This window comes from Patagioenas fasciata, chromosome 3, assembly GCF_037038585.1.
Source record: "Patagioenas fasciata isolate bPatFas1 chromosome 3, bPatFas1.hap1, whole genome shotgun sequence".
NCBI classification, from domain to species: Eukaryota; Metazoa; Chordata; class Aves; order Columbiformes; family Columbidae; genus Patagioenas; species Patagioenas fasciata.
This window is the reverse complement of record NC_092522.1, coordinates 103,489,516-103,512,178: the sequence shown is the minus strand read 5'-3', so window position 1 is coordinate 103,512,178 and position 22,663 is coordinate 103,489,516. Positions and strand designations below refer to the sequence as shown.

Here is a 22,663-nt window from a genome sequence, read left to right as displayed (position 1 = left end):
GTATAGGACTTTAAAGTCACCCATAGCACCTCACTTGTGATGGGGCCAGGGAGCTTCTGGGACAAACTTGCACCTGTCTGAGTCTGTCTCTTCCTCTCGTCTTCTGAGCTATTGTTTGCAGAGAGGTGAGTCTTTGTCTTAGACACTTCATCCTACAGAATCAGTACCTTGAAAGAAAACAGCAATTCCTGCTCTCCCTGTTTATTTGTTTGTTTGTTTGTTTGTTTTTCTGTGGGTAAGGAGAAAAAAGTCTAAGAAGTTTCTAAGTTGCAAATCCCAAAGGGAAGGCTGTGATGCCTGGTAGTGCTGAGGCACTAATTCAGTGCAAACCCTCTCTTCAGGACTTCCCTTTAGACTGCTCTGTGCTTGCTATACTGTTTTTTGTGGGCCTAACTGTCCTGCATCAGCATGCCTAAAGGTTAGGTACCAGACTGTTTTGGATTTTGATTCCTAAATTCTTGTGGGATCTCATATTTTGTTGATTATGACTGGCTGCTGTGCACATGGGGCATATTTTGGAAGTCAAAGTTTTCTAATCTGTTTATCAGATTTATCAATTTGTGAACTGGTTGAGTTTGAAAAATGTATGCCAGGAACAGGTGCTTAGGTTCCTTGAATTTACATATATACACATACACTTTTTTAACCAAACAACACCACTAGGAAGATAGTGGTGGTGTATATACGCTACTAGACCCTTCACATTCTTGTCAATTATGTGTTGCAATACAGTAGAGATTATATATTAATTTCAAAACATTTAAAAAATATTAGCTGAATTTTTCACAAACACCATGACCAATTATTTAAAAGACTAATGATAAATCACTCATCTGATGATTACTCACTGGTAATTACTTGTTTTCCTTGTGTGATTATTCCATTGGAGGTTATTGTACCACTTATAATAAAGCTGTGTTTTGTATAGGTGGGCCAACACTTTGTAGAAAGGCTCTGCGTGTCATAACTTTGCCGTTTGCTAGGGTGGGCTGCTGATTGCTGCCTGCACTTTTCTGAACATTATCAGAACATCTAATTTCTATTCTGCTTTAGGGTCATGCTAAGTTACCAATTTAAAACATTTGCTGTGATATTGACAGTTTTAATTAGTTCCACTTGATACACTAGAAGAACTATTGTCTGCTCAAAGTAGATTTTGTGGTTCTGAGACAGCTTCTGTATTTTCTGAATGCAATGCAATTTGTAGCCATATTGCGGCTTCAGACATCTCCTTTGGGGCAAGTCCAATTGAAGTTTCTTGATTTCTGTTACTGATCACAGCCTTTTCAAACTGGACTTCTTTTCATCTCTAATGCTTTCAGCTTCTGCTGTATTAGGAGGCCCACTCAGGTGTAACATTTTCTCTGAATCTGTCTCCTTGACCGCAGCCCTCTGGTTTGCTTTAGTCAGTCTCCCAGCTAACATTTAAAAAGTACCTGATGAGATCTGAGACCATCTGATACTTATGAGAATTTATTTATCTTTTCTTAAAATGACTGCATGTAAATTAAGCCATAAATCTAGCCCTGACTCACCTTTCAGCAAGTTGCACCTAAGCTGGACTCTCAGCAGAGTGGGGCAAGATTCAGCAGAGATGTGAACACAATGATCTGGATCTCTGCCATTCAGTAGTCATGTAAGGGGGTAATATTTCAGCAGTTCCTAAGCACATCACTTTACTGGATCACCATGCAGAACTGTATCTGCATTTTTTCTTTAGAAAAGAAGGATTTGTTGTCAGTTTCAACAGTACACAGGGGGTTATGAAGGGATGAACATAAGCTTATATGCACTTGCATTGGAATTAATAGAATTTGTAAAAGAGAGCATGAGGTTGGAAATTTTCATGGGAGTACATTCTCCATGGCAAAAATTCACAGATGTAACAAGCACTGCTTTAGATTTTAGGAAAAGCACGTAATGTATTACCTGAGGGTTTTACTTACATCTTTGATTTTAGCAAGATGGCAAGTGCTTGACATTCATTGATTTCTCGTATCTCAAAGCCATAAACAAAACTTGGTTAAGAGTAATTATACCATAAATAATTATCTCATGATTAGGAGATTCTTTTCACCTTAGTGTAGCTTGTGTTTTAAATATCTTTGGTTTATGATGAATTTTTGTTAGATTCACATTGAAAGTATATGAAAATGACTTTTTTTTTTTTTAAAGTATATAGCTAATAATGCCAAGCTTTTTTCACAGCAATACGAGTTGACTTTTTCCATCTACACACAAGGCTTATCCTCCTTCTATTTCCTCTTTCAACATTTGCTTTTTTTTTTTTAATTTTCATTTTAAAAACAAACGTTTGAAGTTGGATGTGCCTTTTGCTGAATAGCTGTCTGGAAGAAAGACCATGAAGCAGGAGAGGCAAGAAAGACTGGGAGGAGAACTAGGATGTGGGTACCAGTGTCTTCAACGCCCCTTAGTACGAGTGATCTTCGCAGCTGGGGGAACCTCTGCCTCTGACTTCTCTTTCCCTCCCCTCAATGCCAGCTCTTTCTCATTACGGAAAGACACTTAACGAACAACACAAGCAGGGGGTTTGGGTCACACAGAGAAAGAGGGAGGATGTAGCCTCCAAAGGGACACGGACAGTGTGGCTGGCAGGAGAGCTGTTTCTTGAGTTTCAGCATGGTGGTACGTTCTAACTGCAAAATAATACCAAGGCAAAATAATTTTTGCTTGTCATTCTAGATTTTCAGTGCAGCAGATGGAAGATTTATAGATCCTCTCTGTCATGTGACCTCCATATGACAAAACATTGGCCTGACTACTAAGTGTGTGAAGAAGGAGTCAATGGCAAGTTTTTTGTAAAGTGCACAAGGTATGATTTATTATCTTTGATTTGCAGACTGGGAAACAGGACACAGAAAATTAAGTGACTTACTTGTGGGAACAAACATAGCGAAAGTTAGTAACAGTAGCAGAATTAAGGAACTCCAACTGCCCTACTTTGTCTCTACTGCGTTTGTATTTTGTCATGTCACTGTGTACAAAGACTTCAAAATTAATTTGACTTGTGAAAGAAGTTAAGATACTAACTCAGACCTTTACTAGGTCAGTATATTTCATAAGCTTCACAAATATTTTAGGGTGGCCCAGCAGTAGCTAGATCATTGATTGTGAATTAGCTGCTACTCAGATATTGTGAAAACAGTCTAGAGCCAGACCCAGAGCTAACACAGACCCGTACAATTCTATTGAAATCACAATTCCTGAACAAGCTCAGTATTGCAATATTTCCCTAAGTAGTAATATACACTAGATAGAATATTTCAGAAATTACAGGATGGATATTATGAACAAAACTGCCATGCAAAGAATCATTACTGTTAATCTTTAATAACATATTATATGCACAAGGGTCCAATTTTACACCATAAATATTTTTTATTTCAGAAGTCTTTTTTAATGTGCAGTATTTTCATCCCATATGTAACACTATAAAAATTTCCAATTAAATAAAATTATGTGTAAAACAAATCTCATTTTTATACAAAATCTAAACTTATAATAATAAAAATATGCAGATTGATAAAGGCTATTATTTTTGTTGCTTGTAAATATAAAGGTATGTAAGGAAACCCTTTCCCTGCATGGTTGTTGATGTTTGAATGTGTATTCCTCGACAGAAAATCGGCATTCGGGCTAAGGTCCTGAGGATGTATTTGGATGCTGGTAAATCTTTGTTGATAAAATTCTGTCCATCATATTGTTACCAAAAATAGCGATGCTCCATTTTGATTTCTAAACTAAACCACTGTGCATTGGAACCGGTACAGTTTACTAAATCACGCTATGAAAGATTCGAATTGTTCTGTGTAAGCCTCAGAAGACTTAAGGTAGCCCATGAAGCTTTTGTTAAGCCTTTTCTCTTGAATTTGTCACACCATTAACTGATAAAATAGATGTGCCAACAGACTTCTAGCTATGTCACAGCTTCCCAAATCTAGCAAGATCTGAGGCACAACTGTTGTATACTTATTTCCTTGATGCAGAAGTTTTCAGAAGGTTCAGCTTTCTCATTTAAATAAACTTCTAGCAAAGAATAATACTTCCATAATGAGTGTTTTATACTTTCAACACATGACAGCTATACTAATCCTGCCAGTAGGATGGACATTGAGAACAGTGTGTATTATCCATCAAATATCAGATACTGGAAAGAGTAGATTTTAATTCTCACATCCAGCAGAACTTAATTAATTGTTTCTAGAAAGGTTCTTTGCCATTAATATAGAGTTTATATACACTACAGCTGTTTTAAACCACTGAAACTATTAATGATGCATATATTCATTACTGTGTGATAATCAACATGGCGTTATTGGGTCAGCACTCCAAATTGCAATGTGTATTAGTCTGTTTGCTTTTAGAGGGATTGGAATGGAGATTTTATAGTCAGAGATACTAATTATAATATAATTTATTAGAGTTTACATCAGCCGTTGACATTTTAAATCCATAGTTATTAATTGAGCTCAGCAGCAGAGCATCATATTCGGCTTACTGTTGACTCCTAAAATTTATTGAAAAATGAGCTTGCTTCACCTTATGTATCAGAATCAGTTTGCAGAGGGCTTTTCCACTGCAAAGGCATTGGTATTAAATTAGTACCACAGATTAAAAGAGAAGGAAACGTTTAAAATGTCATTAAAATTGAGCAGTAAATCTTTCACTTTAAAAAGGAGAGGAGGAGGAGATCTCATTTCTCATCAAAGGTAGGCAACTAATTAGTCTCACTCCAATTAATACCTGGGTTATACAGAAGATGATTGATTCTGTCTAGATTTTTATCCTTTGAACATATGGCAACAAAGAACATGGAAATTTTCATCTTTCATGTTTGTGCTGATACCTTGAAGTGTGAATGTATGGGTTATGCTCAGACAGTGGTGTATTGTTTTGGCTGCAGAGGTAAGTGGAGCCTACTTAATCACTTTTATTTCTACTGTTTACAGCTATTAAATAACAGATCTTGGCCATGCAGAAAGGATGCTGATCACCTATATGGTCTACAGATGGCTTTTGAAAGTGTATCCAGACTGATGATTCCGGTGCAGAGCAGAGAACATGATGATAATAGCAATGTTTAAAATTTGAGCTCAAGGTAAGATGCAGAGTCTGGGCCCAAAATGCCTTTCCAAAAAAACAACTAGCCGGTCTCAATTTCCTACAACCAGTCCTATAAGGCTGCCCACTCCCCTGCTCGTTCCCCTTGTTTTAAGCATGCTATTTGAATCCCCAGTTCCACGCACAAATAGACCCTGATATAGGCTCAGCCAGGGAAGACTTTCGAGCTCCAGCCTGCTTCCTCAAATAGGAACACATTCCATGTGCTCTGCAGAACTTGCTTGCCCGCAGGTTGGCATAAGACAAGTTTGCCTGGACTTGTATGAAAGCAGACCCAGGGGAAACCTGTTTGAATAAAATCTCTTGCTGAAGATGGTATGTGGTATGATGGAGTAGAAGGGTAACAGGTCAATCTCAGGAGCCTAGGAACATGGGCTTTTGAGCAATCTCTTGGACTGCCCATGCCTATAGCTTGGCCTGCCAATGGTAGGAGAGGTGCCAAAGAAACAGTTCTGCAGAAAAGTTGTAGCTTCTGCTGTTTCTAACACAGAGCAATTGCTAGTCTCTCTATTTTGGGGAAAAATTTACTTCCCTTTCCATCTCTCCAGTCCCTCATTTGAGACATGGTGGTTTAGAAAAAGTTTGCTAAGCCGAGTATTAATTTAACTTAGAATAACTTATATATGATTAGCTCAAACAAGTGTATATTTCAAGGTCTGTCATCTTCCTTACAGGTTAGGATTTCTCCTGGCTGCAGCAAGGTTTTGTCAGGAATATAGAGGGCAGATCTCTGATAAGAATGATGCACAACCAAGTTCCCTACATAAATGAATGCTGATCTTAGCATACTGCTCTCTCTCACTTTCAGTTGCTTTTTATGAGCTCTCTGCCTTTGCCTTTCTCTGTGCCCTTCTGTGCCCTTTATGCCATTTATTTCTTTTTCCCCAACGAAACAACAAAGAAAAACAGGGAGATGAGCCTGTTTTCCAAGGAACTGGGTAAAAGTCAAGTGCAAATCCTTAAACACAGATGTCTTAGAAGGTGAGGGGATGCAGGCAAACTTAAGTTTTTCAGTGTCACCAAACACTGGCCCATGCAGACCGCTACAAGCACCAGGCCACCTGCCTTGGTGGCTTTCTGCAGTTCTGCTGTTTGGAAATGTTTCCTGGCACAGGGCACAGCAGCACATACTGCAGCTCTTCATTGACTGATGCCATGCCGGCCTGCTACAAAGGGAGAAGAATGCTGAAATGTGGACTTAACCACAGCCAGACTTCTTTCCTGTTCTGCATATTTCCCTGTTCCACATGTAGGCAGCATGCAGAGGTAGTAGAGAGGTAGACTGTTACCTAAACATAGCTGCTCTTTGAACCAGCAAAACTGCTGTTAGGCAATATTGCTGGGTAGTCACCCCCTGTTCAGTGCCATCTTTCCAAAATCTAACCTGTCTCAAAGTCTCCTCTGTAGCATGAATTAGGTCCATGATGCTGAAAAGTGTATAGAAAACGAGGCAAAAGAAAATCACTCATCCTGAAAAATAATAAACAGCATAATTTGAACAGTATATAATTGAACAATGTTACTTCTGTAAGGATTTTCTGGCATTAGCTTGTAAATTAAATCCATTTCTGATAAAGAAATACATGGAAATCCGATATGATTACTTTACTTGTTAATATAAGTTGCTAAAGAATTATTTTTCTGGAATAATGCATATTTTCTGCACTGTTGAATTACATCCATCTTAATGGGATCTACTTCTTTTGGTTTTATACATTTTCTTGAGTGGGTGGTTTGCCTGCTTGAGAAAGGGAGTTTCTTGAATTATGAAAACAAGAAAATCTTGTATCCACAAGCCACTCTCCATAATTTTAATGAAATTATATAAGTGTTAACAGTAGAGTTATTGATTTTCAAACATAATAATCAGTTCAGAATTTTGCTTCCTCAGTAGTTTACGAACTGGCAGTAAACCTTCTACTGCTTTGATGATTCACCTGGATCTAGGAAGAGAGTATTTCAGTGAACTGGATATGAAACCACTGTCCTTTCTTTTTCTCCAGTGTTTCCAAAGTACTTCTGCTTTTGCAAACCGCATCTTGAATGGCACCAACTGTGAGCAGTTTGTTGCTCTGTGATGAGGCACTTTGCTTTCTTGGACTGAAAAGGAGCTTCAGGAGCCAGATCCTCAGCTGGTGTGAATATATGAATAGTGCTGAAGTAAATATACTGCCATTTAGGCTGCCTCCTGGTGTTCCCTTTCATTCCCTTTGAGTGGTGTGTGTCATCCCACTCACACAAACCTAGCATGGCTGACATTATTCAAGACGCTATTTGTAGAGTAGAAGGGCTTTGCTCACTCTAAGAGTAAAGGGGCAGTGACTCTCTATCCAATTGATTCTCTCCACCACTGAAAATCTGTTCACAGGCTGTTGTCTCAAGCAAATCACCACAACATATTTACTTCCAAAGCAGAAAGCAATAAACAGTTAATCGAGGGTACACCAGTAAATTGAAGACAACAGAATTATGGTGGTTTACACTGGTTGAAGGTCTTTTTTAATATCTTTTTAATATCTGACCAAGGCTTCATTTTTCATATTGCATATTGTTTCTATTGCAAATAACTGATTTTCCTGGTGCCCACCAACTCAGTTCAGGCATCATCATGTACCATATGTAACACTGTGCAATAATTATGTTACGTTGAAACTAGGGACTGTGGAGCAAAGACAGTACTGCATAATGAGTTGGAGGGAGGAAAAAAAAAACAGAGGGATCATTGAATAATATGCAGAAGAACAATACTGAAAGAAGCCTCAAGGGAGTTCTTCAAGAAAAACAGCAGATTAGAAAGCAATCAGAAATGGTGAAAGATGAGGAAAGGACAAGAAGAAAGGTGTTTACACTTGTTTGCACTAACTGTAGGGAGACAAACACGGCTTTTTTCTTTCTTTTTATTTATTTATTTATTTTTTAAGATCAGTGGTACCAACACCTCCAACATGGATGTTCTAATTCAATCTAGTTTAAGAAAACTTTTGTAGATCTTCTGCATATGTTCTGTAAAAATATTAGTGATGCTTTTGATTTATAAGCAGTCATACTATGAACATTGTTTTATTGTGATGTGCTAATCATAACCTTTTTGCATTGCTTTTAAAGCTATGAAATGGCTTGCATATTAAAAAATGCTGATTTTCTTACTTTTACTATAATGGGTACTTCAAGTGACTATGTCAAGTGTAGATGCCTGAGCTGCAGGCTTCAGATTGAGTGAATCCATCATTACTTCTTTGGAGAAAAACTGGAAGAAGCTGATTTGTGTTGTGGACAGTAGTGTAGATGTCAGTGTCTGAAGCTAGAAGAAAGGAACACCATGTGAGGTCCTCAACTACCTTTGAGCACTTGGGATCTCTTGAATAATATCTCCCATCTCCTATAGGTCTTCTGAGTATTAATTTGTTATGTATACATAAGACATGCATATGTAGCAAGAATCCGTGAAGAAACCTGTGTGTGAGTTTGGACTGTGCACCGGCACAGGTTGCCCAGAGAGGCTGTGGAGTCTCCCATCTTGGAGAAATGTGAAAGCCACCTGGACATGGTCCTGGGCACTCATCTCCAGGTGACCCTGCTTGCACCTCATAAGGCCCCTTCTAACCTCAAACATTCTGTGTGTGTCTGTAAATAACAGATTCAGTTATCAGGATTAACAAATGTATGACACTATTCTACTGAACTAAACACCACCACCTAAGTATCTTCTTGTTTCTAGGGATGTAGAAATGTTTGAAAAACTGAAGTGACAACAGTCATGATATGCATTCCTATCAACAGCTACGGAAATGAGTATATAAAATTAATTACAATTTTCTAGCTGAAGGACAAATTAAAATTATATCCTATATTATAAAAAAGCCTTGGGGTACAGCTAGTGATAGCACATAAATGTGGTAAAAATAAAACTGGCCTTTTCACTTCTTTTTTTTCGTTTCAGTCTTTGAATCATGTAGCTAATAACATATTCAAAAGGTATTAAAAGTTTAATGGAGTTTACTATAAGTTATTTGCAGACTTTTTATTCCTAAAGGAGAATTATAATTATATGCATTCTTTTCTTCATTAAAGATGTTTAAAATGAAGCTAAAGAAATCATGTGAACATTCTTCCAAGGCTCAATTCAGATATGAATACAACATTGCTGACTTGGAATTAATTGTTTAGTGAAACAGAACACTTGCTTTCAAGAAAAAAAAAAAAAAAGCAGCTAATTCCTCCGTTCTTTACTGGATTATGCCTTTTTGTTGACTCTGCTGATATGGTTAGGGTAACAATTGCTGCAGTTTAATTTTTTAAAATGATTTGGTAGGTATTCTGCATCTCTGTCAATTGCTCAAAAGAGAATACCTCCTGGAGCTAATTAGAAGAGGTAAAATAAACCTATAAGCAGCCTGGTTCCATTTCAATTGTTATCATAGTTGTTAGATTCTGATACAGAGCCTGGTAAATCTACCACAGTAAAAGCAGGTATTGGAGTTTAATTACAATGATATAAAGTGTAAATGTACAGATTTATAGAGGTATGGGAAACAGTCATAAGTTGACAATAAAACATATAAATGTCTACCTTTTGTGAATCTCTTTACAGAAGAAAATCTTTGCAATATGTGATATTATCAAAAGCAACAATAGTTCTGTACTGTAATACGTTTATATTGTAACACAAAGGAATCAAATGCATGAAAGAGACACTATGTGCAAATAGGACACACAATAGTTGCAGAACTTACACTGCAGTATCGACAATTTGGAGTCAGCAGAAAGACAAGAAAAGATGGGTGTGCAGAAGACAATGAGAGAATTCTGGTTAGCCCTGCATGCAAATAGGTGTTATGTGGTCTATGTCCTTGTAGTCACTGTTGCAAAGAACTTTAGAGAGTATTTGAAGGAAGGTAATAAAGGAATGAGGATGACTTCAGCATAATTTCCTATACTGATTCTAATCAGTCACCGCAAGCTAAAATCTCAATTGTGCTTTCCTTTCTCCTAGGACTGTGTTCTCTTATAGCTAAATGCCATACGTGTTCCTCAGTATTTCATGCCGTTGTACCAAGATCATGTGATTATCAGGCATACCCACAGAGCATTGATTTTCCTGGGGTTTTAATTTCAGAAATATTTTTTCTATATATCTGTGTAACTGTATACACTAATGTATACTGCACATTCTTGCCCCTGCAGCTCACCCTTCACAGATTCAGGTAGATTTATTTAAAAGTCCCAAGCCCCAAATTTCTGACATGTACAAATCTGCTGTGATTGAGTCTCCCTATGGAGGTCTGTTGTGGTTCCTGTGGTCCAAGTGGGTTCCATAACTTCCCTTTCTTTGGTCTAATTGTCATGCTCTGTAGGCTCTGACTTGATCTTCACAGTTTTTAAGTTTTGTGATCCAGCTACCCCACTGCCTAGTGCCAGTGTTCACCTTGGCTGTGGTGTAGGTATCTGTCATAAAACAAATCCTTTTGATGTCAATCTGTAGTACAACCACAAAACAGAAGGACTGCCAAAAGGTTTGTAGGAAAATTGCTCTTTAATTTTGATGGCACAAATGGTGTGTAGATCCAGACACAAGAAATAAATCACCCATACACATTACTTATTACACCCAACACCTAGAAACAATCTCTGGCATATAGTCTGAGCCTTCCAGAGTGTCTTTTCCTAAATGTGCCTTCTCATTGAGTCATAAACTTGCAAGAGTGCCACTCCTCTCTTTTCTGTTTGTCCACTTGTGTTTGTTCATTTATAGCTGATCGAATAGTGGAAACAAATTCTCTGTGCTAAAAGAACATGCCTTTATAGTAGTTTTCCCAATTCTGTGGTTTTAAAGTCTGCACTCATATTTACTTTCTGTGGGATATCTAAATTGCTGGATTAAGCAGAGATAAAACAAACCGCTTGGAAGCAGTTTGGCAGCATAACACAGAGCTAAATGAAGGCTAATTTACTCAAATGAGAAATGGAGCATGTTAGCGCACAGATGCAATATGTGTTGTGGATATCTGAGCGTAATTTTGCCATAGCTCATCTGCTTGTAATCTTTTGATCAAATTTAGATGAGAACAGTAGAATTTGCTTTACTTATCTCATATATGCTAGTTTTACACAGGTAGGCATCTTCAAACTTGTACAAGTCCTCATAGTTTTCTCAGGCTGAACGGGTATGATATGATGCACAGAACATGTGAATGCTATTTGAGGGAGTACCTGTTGAAACAAATTGTATTATTATCTTAACCACTGCTCTGCACCAAATTTAACGGGTAAACCAAGTCACTATACCTCATAGAAGCAATACAGAATACATAACCACAGAATACAGAGCTACATAGTATTTTCACAATGCTTTTAAATATATGACGATATTTCACAGTTCATTTTGTCTGCTCTCAGCAACGTCATAGATCCAGTGCTATTTTGGGGGTGGAATGGACTAGTTTTATAAGAGCCTTTTGGATAAAGAACATATTTCTGTCTTTTTAGCTGTCTTAAGAATGTTGGACTGACCTGATTATCAAATATTTATTCTGATTTGAGTTTGTAGCACTTTGAGTTTACAGTCATTATTTCAGTTATATATTATATTCTTAATGTACTTTCCTGCTTTTGTGTTTTTGCCTTGTGACAAAGCCCTGTGAAATTCTTTCTTTGACATTAGTTACAGAAAGAGCTGAGTAAGTTTGGATATTTATGATAAATATTCAGAACACAATGGGAACTTGGCCTTAAGTGCTGTAGTTTTTGCTTCACATCTTAAGATGACCAGATGTTCTAATTCCTAATGGAGTGTTCGTTATTTGTTACTGCCACTTTCTTATGTTGACTAGCTGCTTTTATTGAATGTGCTTCTGAATCAGCAGCTGTCAATAAGCCTTGAAAGAGTTGTTTCTGTGCAAGGAGGCTTAAAATTTTTAGAGATAATAAGTTTTGGGACCTTTGAGGCCTCCCTGGTTTTGCAGTAATATTTCATTCCCTTAAGAACACTGTGTAAAATTGAGGACTAGATTATTATACTTCTTCTGGAAGCTAATGAAACACAAGTGAAAAGAATAAGAGTAGTGGTTTTCCTGTAAATGCACTGCAAAAAAAAAAGCCTAACTTTCCCATTCACATAGACAGTTCTTTAATAAATATTCTCTTCAGAAAGTTCTTGAGTATTACTGAGGCATCAATGCGCACTAATTTTTGCACTCAGACTAAAGATCAGCTTTAAGCATAGACCCGCAGGCAATCTCTGGTAAGAACTTCTGAGCTTAACCCATGCCTACAATTCAGGGAGGTCATAGAATCATGGAATTGTTTTGGTTGGAAAAGACCTTTAAGTTCACTCAGTCCAAACACTAACCTAGTACTGCCAAGTCCACCATGTCCCTAGGAACCTCATCTACACATCTTTTAAACGCCTCCAGGGATGGTAACTCCACTACTTCCCTGGGCAGCCTGTTGCAATGGCTGACAACCCTTTCTGTGAAAGATTTTTTCCCAATATCCAATCTAAACCTACCCCGGTGCAACTTGAGGCCATTTCCTCTTGTCTTATCACTTGCTACTTCCAGGAAGAGACCAACACCCTCCATGCTACAGCCTCCTTTCAGGTGGTTGTACAGAGCAACGCTCAACCCTCAACCTCCTTTTCTCCAGGCTAAACAGCCTCAGCCACTTCTCACAGGACTTGTTCTCCAGACCCTTCACCAGCTTTGTTGCCCTTCTTTGGACATGCTCTGGAGCCTCTGTCTTTCTTGTCGTGAGGGGCCCAAAACTGAACACTGTACTCAAGGTGCAGTCTCACCAGTGCTGAGTACAGAGTTGTCCCTCCCTAGTCCTCGCTAGTCTTGCTGGCCACACTATTTCTGAAACAAGTGAGGATGCTTTTGGCCTTTTTGGCCACCTGGGCACATGGCTGGCTCATGTTCAGCTGGCTATTGACCAACACCCCCAGATTCTTTTCTGCCAAGCAGCTTTCCAGCCACTCTTCCCTGAGCCTGTAGCGCTGCCTGGGGTTGTTGTGACCCAAGTGCAGGACCCAGCACTTGGCCTCGTTGAACCTCATACAATTGACCTCAGCCCATCGATCTAGCTGGTCCAGATCCCTCTGGGTCTTCTACCCTCCAGCAGATAAACACTCACACTCAACTTAGTGTTATCTGCAAACTTATGAAGGGTGCACTCAATCCCCTTGTCCAGGTCACCGAGAAAGATATTAAACTGAACTGGCCCAAATACTGATTTGACTCCTTCATCACAACTCTTTGGGTCTGGTCATCCAGTCAGTTCTTTACCCAGAGAAGAGTATGGCTGTCCAAGCCATGAGCAGTTTCTCCAGGAGAATGCTGTGAGAAGCAATGTCAAAGGCTTTACTAAAGTCTAGGTACAAACCATTCACAGCCTTTCCCTCATCCATTAAGCAGGTCACCTTGTCATAGAAAGACAGGTTGGTCAAGGAGGACCTGTCTTTCATAAACCCATGCTGGCTGAGCCTGATTGTTTAGTTTTCCTGTATGTGCCATGTGATTGGCACACGGGATGATCTGCGCCATGGCCTTCCCTGGCACCAAGGTCACACTGACAGGCCTGTAGTTATTGCACTTCTGGGAGATGTGAGGTTTCAAGAACCCAGCTGAATGTCAGAAGCCCCTGGTCTGTGGCAGGCTGGCCTCGGCTGGCAGTCAAGACCCCATGCAGCTGCCAGCTCCCTTCCTCCCATCAATGGGACTGGGGAGAAAATCAAGTGAGACAACTCATGGGTTGAGATAACGACAGGGAGATTATTTACCATTTACTGTTGTTGGTAAACCAGACTCAGCTCGGGGAAATTAACCTAATTTACCGTCAATTAGTATAAATATTTAATTACTAATTTGGATATTGGGAAATAACAACAAAACCAAGAAACAGGTATTAAAACTGTTAGGGAAGGCACATTGCTCCATCTTCCCAGGCTCAACAGACACCTCTCCTCCGCCTTGTTTTTGCAGTAGGTAGGCTCTATCCCCTCCACTACAGAATGGGCTTCTGCAGGTGGGTCATGGTCTGGATGTTGTGTGTTTTTTTTTTTTTTTCTGCCACTCCATCCTTCTCAAATTTTTCCTCTGCTCCTGTGCAGGTCCTCCATGGCTGCAGTCCTTTTGGGAACACCTACTCTGTGCCTAGAGCACTTCCTTCTCTCCTTCTCCTCTTGTGCCTGGCTTGCAGGGTTGTTTCTTTCACCTTTTTTCCTCATTCCTCACTGCCTGTGTGGTGTTTTTTGCCCTTTCTTACACACATCTCCCCAAGGCCCCACCAGCTCGACTGGGGGGCTCAGCTGTGCCCTGCAGTGAGTGGTTGGAGCTGCTGGAGCTGGCTGTGTCCTCACAGAGACCCCCTACAGCCCCTGCTGACAATGCCTGGGCACCTGTACGCAGTACCTAGTTATCTTAAAACTTTGCATGAAAGTATCCTATTTGCATTTTGGTTGAGGACACTGAGATGCTGGCTTCAATATGAATGAACTTCTACTCCACTTTTAAAAATAGAAATGGATTAAAATTGAATCCTTCGGTGTTTGCCAGTCATCTTGAAATCTCTGTAATACAACTGAAGGGGAAGGTATGTTGGGATGCACTGAGATCAGAGCCGAATTTCAGAGTGAACCCACCAAAAGGTATTTGTATATTTCAAGTTTGAAATCAGTGCTTTAAGATTGTATTAAGAGGTGTTTTGTTGTGCTCAGATGTAATCTCACATGTTTCAGTTTGTGTCAATTGCCTCTTTTTCTGCCAGCGGACACTATTGAGAAGAGTCTTCTTTCTCTCCCATGAGGTATTTAAACACAAATATAAGATTCCCCTTGAACATTCTCTTGACAGTTTCAGCTCTCTCAGCCTCCCTTTATAAGTCAAATGCTCCAATCACTTAATCATCTTAATCATCTGTGCTGGACTTGGTCCACCATGTGCACACCTTTCTTGTACTGGAGAGTCCAGCACTGGATAATCCAGACGTGGCTTCACCAGTGAAGAGAGGGAGGAAGGATTTTCTTGGCCTTCTTTGCTGTAAGGGTGCATTGCTGGATTATGGTTGACTTGCTGCTCAGGACCCCAGAGTCCATCTCTGCAGAGCTGCCTTCCAGCCATTTGGCCCCTGATATGTTCTGGTGCATGGAGTTGTTCCTCCACAGGTACAGAACTTTTCACTTCCCCTTGTTGAACTCATTGAGATTCCCCTCTGCTCAATTTTCCAGCCTCTCCAGGTCACTCTGAATGGCAGCACAACCATATGGTGTATTGACTACTCTTTCCAGTTTTGTATCATCTGGAACTTGCTGAAAGTGTGCTCTGTCCCAGAATTCAGATTAGATAGATGTGAAGCAGTATTGGCTCCAGTTCTAATCTCTGGGGTACACCATTAGTTATTGGCCTCCAGAAGGACTTTGTTCCACTGATTACAACTCTTTAGTCCCAGCTGTTCAGCCAGTTTTCAATGCACTTCACTGTCCACTGATCTAACTCATATGTTGTCAGCTTGTCTGTCATGATATTACATGAAGCAGTGTCAAAAGCCTTGTTAAAGTCAAGACAAACAACATCCACTGCTCTGCCCTCCTCCAAACTAATCACCACATTTTAGAAGGCTACTAAGTTGGGAAAACGTGATTTCTCCTTTGTCAACTTGGGGGCAAGTTAACCCTTGGATGTTTGTTAACTGCTCCCACTCATCTTGTGGGTGCAACCTGTTGGGCCCCATGGACTTATGTTTTTTCAGTATGTTTGTCCAGGTGGACATATTGGCTTTCCTAACCCAACTGCTGCACAATCAGGCAGCATCTTTGTATTCCATGCCGACCTTCTGCTACCTTTGTTTCCTGTGTGTTGGGATGGACCATTAATGAGTTTGGAGAAGGTGAACCTTGAATATCAGCTATTTGGAATTAGATGTGTCTTAGCAATAAACTTTTATAAAGCCTTATCTTCAGCTGGTGGCAGATAATAAAATCACCAGTAGTGATAGAAAAAAGGTAGGAGAGTTTAATATATTAATATTAAAATGAGTTAAAAAGAAGCATCTTGTAATCAGCAGAATAAATGTTAAAAGGTTGTAACAACAACAGTAGGCTTAGATATTTTATATAAGAATATTAAAGGAACTATTTAAGGAGATGTCTTTAGCTAATAAATTAAAATATTAATTTAATTAATATTGGAAATTTGAAGAAAATGGGTGGCTGTGACTGTGATTTTTAAAGAAATCAAAGTGCATCAGTTTTTGGACACTGATCCTCAGAAAAAAAAATGACTGGGATATAGAACTTTGTGAAGAATTTTAGTGTCTAAAAATGAAATTTTAACCACAGAGTAAGAACTGCTTTTGAATGTATTATGTATGTTTACATTGACAACTGTGTGGTAATATGATATCCAATGTCATACAAATTAAAAAGTTTGACCTATAGAAATAACAAGAACTCTATCAGGTGAATTAGAGGCTTGTCTAACTGTAAATCTCTAAATTTACTTGTTATTTGTTACAAATAATAGAAATCTCTCCTTCAACTAACATTTCAGTATTGAGTTACATAACAATTTTCTTGATGATGCTGACGCAGCTTACCAGGCAAATCCAGCCATGACATGACTATTCAGGCAGAATAAGCAATGTGGACTGCGTATTCTCATGCAGGGATACAAATTGCCAAGGTAAGTGGTCAGATGCCAACAGAATACACTAATGCTGAAAAATAATTTAGTTTAGGTAAGAAATGCAGACAGTCTGCAGGAGGAGAATGTTAATCTTGGAAAATAGTGCTTCAGGATTACCAAGAATAACCAGCTCCCCATGTCCTCCACAGTGAAACACTTGGGGGCAAGAAGAACTAATGTGATCCTTGTATAGGTAAAGAGTAGAAACAGGGTCATGAGCTTGCCTCTGGCTGCACCACTGTTAGGGCTGACATGATAATCCACTGCATCTGCTTCTGCAATTTAAGGGAGATGTGTGGAGACAGCTTGAAGGAAGACACTCAAAATGATTTCTGAATTGCAACACAATGCAAGACCTAAAGTGCTCAACCTACTGAGCTTATTGCAAAGCAGGCTGAAAGACTGTTTTGCACGTAAGTGAAAGTGATGGGTGGAAACTTTCTAACTTTCCTAGAAAAAATCAAAACAGGATTCAACGAATGGCAGTTAATATTAGACAAAATCAGCCTTAAGGTAAGATGAATTTTACCTGCATTGCAGATAATTAAACACAGGAGGTGATGGACTCACCATAGTTCAGAGCAATATAAACAAGTTTGGATAGTAAAAAAAAAACAACAACAAAACCAACAAATGAAAAGAAAAAAACAAACCCAAGTCAAAAAAACCAAACAAAACCAAAAAGAAAAAAATCTTTATTTTACCTTCTGAGAGTATTCATATTGCCCAAAGAAGCACAGTTCAGCATTAGGAAAAAGTGGATCAGAAAATACCACTTCTAATATTTTCTCCAGGGCCTGAAGGAAAGTTTTCCTCTATGTACTATCAAGCAACTATTTTATTTATATATTTTATTTTTTTTTCTTCTCACCTCAAAGATGACCAAGACAGTGTAAGGCCATACCCTGAGGTGGATTGTGTCACCTGTCCTGGGAACAAGACAATAATTTGTGTTCAGAAAAAGACAACCTGAGCAACTGTCAGCATTGGAGTAGGAAAGAAATATTCTTGCCATTCAGATCCACAGGGCTGCAGAATTCCTCCTTTTTTTTTTCTCCTTGGCAACCTGAAATTGAGAGCACCTGCAGGATTATTGAGGCATATAGCCTGTATTTATTTTTCTGATATTTTGGGGCCCCAAAGTGCTGCTGTACCCTTGGCTTCCCTGCTTATGCTGTGTAACAGTCCCAGGTTCTGCAGAGTGAAATGTTTTAACATAAGGCAGGTTTTGTTTTTTTGTTGTTGTTGTAGTTGTAGTTGTTTTTTTTACTATTAAAGGGATTACTGGGTGAGAATAAATGGTCTGTGATATCCAGGAAAGCAGCCTAGATGATCTGAGGATCCCTGAAGCCTCAAATTCTATGAAGCAATGGAAGGTTAATCAAAGTAGTATGTATAAGCACAATAAGGCACATTCTTTTAAAAGGCTTATGAACCACAGCATCCAAATATAAATTATGAGTAGCTCTTGTTCCCCCTCACCCATTAGAGGGCAATGTTTACGTAGGAAAAATTCCCAGTAAAGTCATCATCATCCATTTGCATATGTATTCACAGGACTAAAGCACTAGTGACTAATTTATCAGGTTAAACTATCAACCCACTCTGATCAATGGTTCTTCAAAAGATATTGAATTAAAGGAGTTTGCATAAGAACAGGCAATCGATGACATTAATACCGCATTAGTGGATGCGGGTATTTAGAAGGTTGTGCTGTTTGGGTGTTTGTCAGTGAGCAGAGGATCACTGTAAGGCAGCAACTTCAATAAGTTTAGAAACTGAGGTTTCTAATTAAAACTTCGTTTGCCTTGGGCTTGGAAAAGAGATAAGAAACTGCTTCACGCCGATAAACAAAGATGCATGCAACACAACGGGACAAAGAAATCACTAACTTTGCTTCGCGATATGTGAAATTATTACTTTTTCACTTCATTTAAATAACAGTTAAAATATTTAACAGAATCTCTGTTTACACAGGTCTAGGGCATGCTTGAGGTTACACTGATGAAAATGAGAATCGAACTTGATAAGGTGGTCTGTTTGTTGCTTGGCAAGTGGTGACAGATAATCACTACTATATTTTCAGATGAGTGACCTGTAAATTATCTCTAAATCCCTCTGTTTCATGAGCACTACAGGTGACGTATGTGTATAGGCAATGCACAATAGCTGAGAAGTTCCTTCTTTTAAAAGCCTGCTCCCTCCTCACTAGGTCCTACCCTTGCATCTGAATCTCCTCATGTTACTTCTCACTCATTAATGCAGTCTCATGCAGATTATTTGAGGATATGGGTGTTTGAAGACATATTTACAGTGGTGTTGACTTTATGTCTATATGATGGAAATTGTATTTCCTTTACAGCAGAATTCAAAATTGGAAGCTTCCTAGTGGCTGATCTTTCTGTTTGTGTTTTTGACTGTGTTTGGAGTAGATTTTTTGAGAACTAAAGCTTACAGTCCCCAGGTGAAATTATGTAAGTGACTCGCAAACATGCAGTGTCTTTTTTTTGTTGAGAAGTGTGGTTCAGCAATGGGAAAGAAAACAAGAACAAAAGTCAAACACTGAATAAAACCCCATCACTTTGTTCTTTTATTTATGTTGCTTTAGGCAGTCACTAATGCTTTTTCAGCTCAGTTTGATCCAAGAAACTATTTCACTTGAATGGTTTGCACATTATAAAAGCTACATAGAAAATAGGATATGTAAGTGGAGGAAATTATTTTGTTTCCTATTTTTCTCTGTGCTTATAGATTACCTGTTTTGGGAGAGGAGTTTTAAAGCATGTGAATTTTTCTGTAAGGCAGGTAATTGGACTCAAGAAATACTAATCAGTTCTTTTCATTTGTTTTCTTTCTTTCTCTAGCCAAAGGTTATGGCATCAAGCTGTGACGAAAGAATGTATAAAAGAAAGTGTAAAGGAAGTGGAATTTGATGCTACATAATAGCCCAGAGAGATCCAGGTTGATTGAGCAGTCTACCCCATCTGTAAACCCAATGGAGATGTAGAAATGAGTGATTTTTTTCCCAATGAGTCTACAGAAACACGATTCAGGCTGAATTTTCAGAGTAAGTCCTGACTCACACCAGTGGTATCTGGTACCTCACAAAATACATCTGCTGTTACTACTTTCTTTTGAAGTTCTTTCAACCTGATTTAATTCCCTTTTCAGCTTGAGTGTTCTTGCCCATATTTCCCACGACAGTAACTGAATAAATTAATCCAAGTGATTAGATGGAGCCAGTTAGTCACCTGTTGCATTGGATGAAAAGATCCTGTCTGCCACAGTAGCTGATTGTGGAATGTTGTCTCCAGCTGGGTACTTCAGTAACTTATATGTCAGTTAAAGCAGTAGAAGAGACTGGATTTCCAGGGGTTCCACCGTACTAATTTATAGCTCTGTAATCTTGTAGTCCCAGGGTGCTTGTAACCTAGGAATACAAAACTTTGAATGTTCTGATAAGAATGCTGAATAACATCTGGCTTACTCAAATGTTGTCTTTGTCAAGTACTTGCCATCTCACAGGATCAGGCCTGGAGTCAATGTGGCATTTTCAAGAGCTCTCACATCCTTCTATTTATTTTTTTTCCCTTCCTTTTCAAACACAAAATCATGCAGCTTTAGCTACTGAGGTTGTTACCTAAAGTGGTTTCAGTAATAGCTGAACTTAACAAAGAGAATTCTTTTTGCTACTTTTCAATTTAATCCCATAATTTAGAACAGTAGGCTTTGTCTGGACAGGCTGGAGAGTTGGGCATGGAAAAATTTAATGAAATATAACAAGGGCAAGTGCAGAGTCTTGCATCTGGGTAGGAACAACCCCAGGTTCCAGTATAAGTTGGGGAATGACCTATTAGAGAGCAGTGTAGGGGAAAGGGACCTGGGGGTCCTGGTGAGGATGACGATGAGCCAGCACTGTGCTCTTGTGGCCAAGAAGGCCAATGGCATCCTGGGGTGTATTAGGACTGGTTAGTAGGTCAAGAGAAGATCTCCTTCCCCTTTACTCTGCCTTGGTGAGACCACATCTGGAATATTGTGTCCAGTTCTGGGCCCCTCAGTTCAAGAAGGAGAGGGAACTGCTGGAGAGAGTCCAGCACAGGGCAACAAAGATGATTGAGTGGAACATCTCTCTCATGAGGAAAGGGTGAGGGAGCTGGGTCCCTTTAGCTTGGAGAAAAGGAGACTGAGGGGTGACCTTATTAGTGTTTACAGATATATAGAGGGTGAGTATCACGAGGATGGAGCCAGGCTCTTCAGTGTGACAACCAATGGTAAGACAAGGGGTAATGGGTTCAAACTGGAACACAAGAGGTTCCATTTAAATTTAAGAAGAAACTTCTTCACGGTGAGCGTTAACAGAGCACTGGAGCAGGCTGCCCAGGGAGGTTGTGGAGTCTCCTTCTCTGGAAACATTCAAAACCTGCCTGGACACATTCTTGTGTTGCCTCATCTGGGTGTTCCTGCTTTGGCAGGGAGTTTGGATTAGACGATCTTTAGAGGTCCCTTCTAATCCCTAACACTCTGTGATTAGAAAATTAAATAGTGTTCGAGTAGGCATTTGTACTGAATGGCTTTTACTATTAAATTGTTGCGATACTCCCTGGCACAGTTTCTGTCCTGGCCCAGCTAGCACTGTCCATAGAGTTGGCACAAGCCAGAGACTATCCTCGATAGGCAACCTGCATGTGACCATTTTTTTTAAGGCTAGGGGATCACTCTGCTCCACCCAGTGCTTGTCAGGCCACACTTGGAGTACTGTGTCCAGTTCTGCTCCCCACAATTCAAAAAAGATGAGGACAGGCTGGAGAGAGTCCAAAGGAGTGCCATGAAAGTGATCAAAGGGCTGGAGAAAATCCCTCTGAGGAAAGACTGAAGGAGTTAGGTGTCTTCTTACTTGAAAAGGGAAAGCTCAGGTGGGTGCCTACAAGGAGATCATAGCCCCTTTCTTCACAAGGAGCCACATGGGGAAGACAAAGAGGCCATGGGTACAAGTTGCAGTGGGAGAGGTTTCATTGCAATATAAGAAAGACATTTTTTGCAATAAGAACCATCATTCAGTGGAACAACATGCCCAGGGGCATGGTAGAGTCCCCATCACTAGAGGTTTTCAAGATGTGATAGGTTGCTAGATAGCCTTATCTAGGCTCTCTTTCTTGTGAAAAGTTGAACCAGATGACCTTTCAAGGTCCCTTCTAACTTTGGGTGTTCTATGATTCTATGACTCCTTGATTTTATAGTAAAGAAGTTGCCGGACTATGTGACTCTGGCAGCATTTACTTTACAAGCACAGCTGTAGTCCCAGAGGTCCTGGCCGGGTTGGAGAGATTGACATAAGAATGGCTGGTGTCTCTCCCTGCACCAAAAAAACAAAAGATGAGGCTTCAGATGTTTCAGGAGTGCCAGGCTTCTGGGCAGTCCTTGGAGTCTTTGCTGGCACTCTGTGCATGCTGCTCATTGTGGAAGAGATAGAGAGGGCACAAAGTCATCACCGATTCCAGGCTGTTTTTCTTCCTGCATGTACAACAGCTTGCTTCTTGACAACCTCTGTGCTGGTCTGCGAATGGAGTGCTCCTATAGCAAACTTCCATTTGCTGAAGAGCCAGGAAGTGTCTTGGAAGTAACTGTGAGATGGTTGTGAAGGTGCCATTCTTTCTTTCCCAAAGCTGTGACCATCTATCCCAAGATAAAATGAAGTGTGGCCCTGGGGCAGAAGTGACATTCAATTTTTTGGGTTGCTAGCATTTGTGTGTAGTCTCTCCTCTCTCCATAGCACCACCATTGCTGTTCAGGGCTGGGGAAGGTCCGAAAAAAGTCAAATTTAGACTTATGGACTCTAAATGTAC

General features: G+C 39.6%; 2 long non-coding RNA genes across 6 annotated transcripts in view; one reads left to right on the top strand and one right to left on the bottom strand.

The window, feature by feature from the left end:
• The window catches only part of LOC139827625 (uncharacterized), a 37,868-nt gene continuing 15,205 nt past the window's right edge, over nucleotides 1-22,663 (top strand). For 4 of the 5 annotated variants that reach the window (XR_011738499.1, XR_011738497.1, XR_011738498.1 and 1 more), the window contains exons 1-5: nucleotides 1-125; nucleotides 2,704-2,833; nucleotides 4,971-5,119; nucleotides 16,727-16,817; nucleotides 19,685-19,887. This is a non-coding gene — a long non-coding RNA (uncharacterized lncRNA). The remainder of the gene's footprint in view (nucleotides 126-2,703; nucleotides 2,834-4,970; nucleotides 5,120-16,726; nucleotides 16,818-19,684; nucleotides 19,888-22,663) is intronic. The other variant, XR_011738500.1, reaches the window with a different exon arrangement.
• Nucleotides 9,767-22,663, bottom strand: part of LOC139827624 (uncharacterized) — a 78,430-nt gene continuing 65,533 nt past the window's right edge. Inside the window, exon 5 of the long non-coding RNA XR_011738496.1 lies at nucleotides 9,767-11,352. This is a non-coding gene — a long non-coding RNA (uncharacterized lncRNA). The remainder of the gene's footprint in view (nucleotides 11,353-22,663) is intronic.